Source organism: Panthera pardus, unplaced genomic scaffold, assembly GCF_024362965.1.
Source record: "Panthera pardus isolate Hobbes unplaced genomic scaffold, ASM2436296v1 HiC_scaffold_3, whole genome shotgun sequence".
NCBI lineage: Eukaryota > Metazoa > Chordata > Mammalia > Carnivora > Felidae > Panthera > Panthera pardus.
This window is the reverse complement of record NW_026526876.1, coordinates 55,592,209-55,598,964: the sequence shown is the minus strand read 5'-3', so window position 1 is coordinate 55,598,964 and position 6,756 is coordinate 55,592,209.

Sequence of the window (6,756 nt, the reverse complement as noted above, 5' to 3'; positions counted from 1 at the left end):
TGTCTCCTTTAACTCTTCACAAAGAACTCATGAGAGGTAGGTCTCAGGTTACAGACGGGAAAACTAAGGCTCAGGTTAAAATGTACTGAATCACACAGCTTGTAAGTGACACAACTAGGATTCATCTCATGCCTCCCAAGACTTTACAGCAGGATCGGCATGCCATGCTGTCACCCACTCATTCAACAAACAGTTGTGAAGTATTAACTCCACCACCAGGCACTGGTGGGTCAGATTCATCATCAAGACAGCCAACAAACAGTAAACATAGCATGTTCAAAGATGACAATAGGGGCATCTGGCTGGCTCGGTGGAGCACACAACTCGATCTCAGGCTCATGAGTTTGAGCCCCACAGTGAGAGTACAGATTACTTTTTTTTTTTTTTTAATGACAAAAAGGACATAAAAGGAGTAAGGTGGGATGGGAGGGAGAGGTTGGGCTTAAATAAGGTGAGGTGGCCCTCTAAAGAAGGTGACTTTTGAGCTAAAATTTGGAGGGGGCTGAGGGAGGGAACTATGGAGATACTCAAAATGGAATGAGGGTATTTTATTTTTAAGATTTAAGTGATCTCCACACCCAAAGTCGGGCTTGACCTCACAACCCCAAGATCGAGTCTCCCGCTTCACCGACAGAACCAGGCAGGTGGCAACAGGAATGGAATATTTTGGGTGGAGGAAGTGGCCAGTATCCCTCGGGGTGGGGGCAGGTGTGGCAGGAATGAGAATAGCAAGGAGACCAATAGGGCCAGAGCAGGGTGGGGCAAGGGAAGAGCAGTAAATGGGAGCACAGGACAGAGGACCAAGTAGGACTGAAAAACTGTGTGAGATGGGAGCTTATTTCATTTCTAACAGGCCACCTACTCAGAACAAACCTACAGTCTCTCCTTCTAGATACTCCAGCACAATGAAGGTAGCAAACCCCACACAAACCCTCGGCACAAAGGAAGATAGAAAGGTCATGGGAGGAAAGACAATTAATTCTTGTGCTATTTCAGGAGGGGAGTCCTTAAGAACTCTAGGAAAATAATAGGGACCAGAGAGAAGGTGCCAGAACTATAATAGCAGCAGCAATAATACCCATATAGAGAGCTCTCACAAAGTGTTGTACTCATTTAATCCTCATAATTATGAAACTGTTTCCTCATTTTATAGATGGGAAAACTGGGGAACAAAGGATAATTAAAGGGTAGAGCTGGATTTGGACCCAAGCCTTATGGCTCCAGAATCCATACTCCTAATCTCTACACTATGCTGCTGTAAGAAGCAAATGGTGTTGCCAGGTCTGGTGGAAGATGCCCAGGTCCCACTAGGTTTCTTGTAGGTTCAGCCTTATTCACGCCCACCCCAGCAGGGTTCTGCTCTGCTGGGAAAGATTTTCTAGGGCTCACTCTCAGGGTCCTGTAATGCTCACCTTTGCCCAGTGGGTTCCTGTCATAGGCCCCCAATTCCCTTCTGTGTGTCTCCTGACCACAGGCAGGCAAGATCTCTTCCTGGAGAACATGTTGAACTGGGAAGCACTTATGTGGCTTTGAACCAATGAAATTACCTTATAAGAATCAGAAAACTGAGAAACCAAGATTTTGCTGAGCCTCCTGCACTGCACCTTCCTCCACCCTGTCAACACACATGGATTTATCAGTTAATGAATGATGCAAAATTGTGGCCTCAGCCCCAAGTCGGGGTGGCTTTTGAGCTGAGCTACCCAGAAATATTTTCTGACTCTTATTTAGCTTCTCAGGAGAGAAATGGTTCAGATTAGAACTCACCTCCTTAGATCAAAGGGCCAGGGGATAAAACCATGGCTATGGGCAAGGAGACAAGGGACACCGGGTCAAGCATCATCTGACTCTTGAGTTTGGCTCAGGTCACAATTTCATGGTTCATGAGATGGAGCCCCATGTCAGGCTGCTCCAGGCTGATGGCACAGAGCCTGCTTGGATTCTCTCTCTCTTCTCTCTGCCCCTCCTCCCGTACTGTCTCTCAAACATTAAAAAAAAAAAAAAAAAAAAAAAGACTGGTAAACAACCAAAACACTAAAGAAACAAGGAAATAAGCTAAATTCCATTATAACCTAAATTCCATTATAGCCTATCTGAAAGCTAGAGAGTCATGCAGTCATTTCCATTTTTAAATATAAACATGGTGAGAGCTTGGAAATGTAGGAAAGTGAAGGAACAAAGCAAAATTGAGTGTAGAGGGCAGTTCTTTTCAATTATCTCACTGTGGCAAAATATAAATAAAAATTTTCAGTTTAGGACGTGGGGGCAACCTGGCTGTGCCATCTCTCACCTTACTGATCACCAAGGTTGATTCAGTTGACCTGCCTGGGTAGGCAGGTGTCCCCTTCCTCCATCACCACTCCATGTGTATCCCTCCCAAAGCTGTGCACCCAAAGACGACAACCTTCCCTGATGGAAGAGGACCATTCTCTGTCAAGGGTATAGGAGTAGCCACACTCACTAGAACCTTCAAACAAGTTTTCAAGGTCCATTTGCAGGAAAACATAAGGTAGTCAAGCTTCCAAGACTCCAGACACAGCCAAATGAAGCACTCCATGTGGCAGTCTGCCTTTTTTTAGAAAAAAAAAAAAAATCATTTTAACCATTTTTAAGTTGGCAATACACTGGCGTTAAGTACATTCCCAATCTGGTGCAACCATCACCACTATTTCCAGAAGTTTTTCATCAGCCCAGACATTGCATACTCATTGAACAATGTAACTCCCCATTTCCTCCATACTCAGACCCTGGTATGCTCTATTTTACGATCTTTACGAATTGCCTGTTCCAGGTACTTTACATAATTGGAATCCTGTATCTGTCTTGTTATGACTGGCTTATCTCATTCAGCATATTTCAAGTCTCCTCCATGTTGTAGTCTATACCAGAATTTTGTTCCTTTTATGGCTGAATAACATGAATATATGTTTTATCTTTTCATCTGTGCTTTAAGTATATTCTAAGCCCCAAGTGGCACTTGAACCCTTGACCCCAAGATTGAGTCACATGCTCTGCCAGCCAGGTACCCCATCCATTCATCTGCTGACGAATACTTGGGTTGTTTCCATCTTTGGGTTCATACAAATAATGCTGCTAGGAATATTGTTGTACAGATTATCTTTAAGTCCCTGCTCATACCTCGGAGTGGAATTGTTGGGACATATGTTTGCGGAACCACCAAGCTGTTTTCCACAGTGGCTGAAACGTTATACATTCATTCCTACCAGACATGCACAAGGGCTCCATTTTCTTCACGTCCTCACCAAACCTTATTTTGTCTTTGTAATAATTATCCTAATGGGTGTGGAGTGGTATCTTACTCTGGCTTTCATTTTCATGTACCTAATGATTGGGGATGTTGAAGCATCTTTTCACATGCTTATTGGACATTTGTGTACTTTCTCTGCAGAGATGTGCATTTAAGTCCTTTGCCCATTTTTGAATTAAGTTTACATTGTTCAATTGTAGGAGATCTGTGTTCTGGATACTAATCCCTTATCAGATGTATGCTTTGCAAATATTTCCCTTCATTCCATGGGTTGTCTTTTCACTTTCAATTGTCCTTTGATGCACAAGGAGTTCATTTTGATTAAGACCAATTTATTTTGTTGCTTGTGGTTTTGTGGTCATTATCTAAGAGTTCATTGCCAAACCCAATGTCATGAAGGTTTTCCCTTAGGTTTTCTTCTAAGAGTTTTATAGTTGTAGCTCTTGAGTTTGTTTTCAACTCATTTTAACTTTTCTGTGTATGGTAAAGGTCTTAACTTTATTCTTCTGCATGTGGTTGGATACCCAGTTTTCCTACCATTTCTTCAAATTCATTGATCCTTTCTTCTGCCTGCTCACAGCTTGTTGAACCCCTCCAGTGTTTCAGTTATTTGTACTTGTTATAGTTGCCATGTTTCACCATCTGTAAGCTATTAACCCCAAAATACAGTGGTATAAATTTGCTTTAAACAAGTGATATGCTCTTCTAAAGATATCAAAAGAGGGGTGCCTGGGTGGCCCAGTCAGTTAAGCATCCAACTCTTGACTTCAGATCAGGCCATGACCTCAGTGTTTGTGAGTTCAAGCTCGCGTGGGGCTCCACACTGACAGCACAGAACCTGCTTGGGACTCTCCCTCTCCTCTCTTTCTCAAAATAAACTTATCCTCTCATTTAAAAATATATATATATCAAAAAATATTTACTTCCACTCTTCACTCCTTCCTAAACATCTACATTTCTATCTGGTTATCATTTCTTCTCAGCCTGAAGAACTTTCTTCAGCATTCTCTGTTGTGAAATCTTGTAACTAATTCTTCATTCTCTTTTACCTGAAAATGTCTTTATTTCACTTTCATTCTTAAGGATGTTTTCACTGTAGAATTCTGGATTGGCTGTTTTTCTTAGAACACTGTGTTCCGTGGTCTTCTGGCTTCTGTTGTTTCTAATGGAAAGTCAATTGTTTAAATTATTCCCTTGTATATAATTTATCTATTTGTTGATAAGTATGTATGCTATTTCCAGTATTTTTATTTTCAGCAGTTTCACTATAATGTGCCTGTTTTCTTTGTATTTATTTTGCTTAATTTTCCCTGGGTTTCTTGAATTGCAAATCTATCTTCTACAAAATAGGAGCAAATTTTAGTCATATTTCATTTTTCTCCATTCTGTTTTGCTTTCTTCTCTCCTTCTAGAACTATACTTACATGTATGCTAGCCCTTTTCATATGATCTCACAAGTGCTCTAAAAGCCATGCTCATTTTTTAAAATATTTTTTCTCTCCTTCAGATTGAATAATCTCTATTGAGCTAACTTCAAATTCACTGATCCTTCCATCATTTTCATTTCTTATTCTCCTGTTAAGCCCATCCAGTGAATCTTTATTTCAAATCTACTTTTCAGTTCCAAATGCCCATTTGGTTCTTCATTATAGTTGCAGTATCTGTAGGAATTTCTTCTTTTCATTGGTCACAAACATATTTCCCTTTCCTTCTTGAACATAATCATATCAGCTTTAAAATCCTTGTTTGCTATGGTAGGACAATAAAACTGCTAATTTACATATCTAGGTCATCTCAGGGATAATCTCCATTGGTTGTCTCGAGTATGTGTCACATTTTTCTGATTCTTCATATGCGGAGTTTTGGATTATATCCAAGTTTATTGTAAATGATTTGACTCTAGATTCTGTTACGCTCCTCTGAAGACTTAATTTTTATCAGTTACTTGGCTGAAATCATACTGTAAATTCTGTATCAGCAGTGGGTGGCAGCTGAAATGTCAGTGCAGTAAACAAAGAGATTTTTAGATGAGGAAATTATTTGGGCATATTTTTTAATGTTGACTTTGTTTCAAAAAGCACAACATGGCATAATCTGCATACTATTCTATAAATTGCTCAGAGGAGTCATTTCAAAATGCCAACACTGTTGAGAAGTTTCCAGCCATCAAAAACAAAGAACACAAGTTCCCAGCTGTCAAAATTAATTCTTATTGAGTTTTCAATCTCTCCTAGAGAGAAGATTGGGCAGCACAAATGCTATTGTCCCCTCCTGCCTTCTTTTGGATTAAATGAATACTTTTTAGGATTACATTTTAGTTTATCTACAGATTTTTAGATATACCTCTTTGCATTATTTGCATGTAGCACTTGCATTTAAGTATTACCATATATCCTTAATCTTTCAAGGTCTTAGAGTTAATAGTATCAAGTAAAATGGAAGAAATTTGCATTCAAATGGCTCCATTTACCACGCCCTGGCCGCCTTTTATGCTATAGTAACCATATGTATGATGTACCTACATGTTATAAATCCCACAAAATTTTTGCCTTAAACACATTATGAGATTTTTTAAAGATCCTGAGAAAAATAAGTCTTATATTACCTTCATATTTACCATTTATAGCGTTCTTCCATTCCTTCATGCAGATCCATTGTGAATGTCAGCTGTTCTTTCCTGTCTACAGTGCCACAGAAGATAAAACTTTTGGTGCTATTAACATTCACTTCATCACCCCAGAACTTTCAGGTATGGGTTCATGAACATAAATGCAATAAACAAAACTCTAGCAAATCAAATCTAAAAATATTTTTATAAAAATATGTAACAACTGGAGTTTATCCCAGGAGTGAAGGGCTGGTTTAATATTCAAAGAGCAATCAATATAATTCATTATATTAACAAACTAGAAAAGAAAACCCACACGATCACCTAAATAGATGCAGAAAAGGCATCTGACAAACCCAACTTACATTCTTAATAAGCGAGCAAGTTTAGTAGGTTGTAAACTCAACCTACTAAAGAGCACCTATGAAAAACTTAGAACTAACATTGTACTTAATGGTGAAACACTGAATGCTTTCTAGGAACAATACAAGGATGTCTACTCTTACCACTTCCATTCGGCATGGTACTGGAGGTTCCAGCCAATGCAATGAGGCAAAATAAACAGTCTCCAGACCGGAGCAAAAAAGTGAAAACTTTATATTCACGGACAATATGATTATCTATGAAAAAAGTCTGAGATCTTAAAAACAAAAACCCTGCTAGAATAAGGGAGTTTTAGCAAGGTTACAGGATATATATCAATACACAAATATCAAATTTTATTTCTAAATAATGGCAATGAGCAATCAAAAATTGAATTTTCAAAGGCAGTCACTTACAAAAACATCTGTAATTATTAAATATTTAGAAATGAACCTGACAAAAGAAGTGCAAAGTCGTATACTCTGAACAGTACAAAATATTGCTGAAGTTAAAGGAT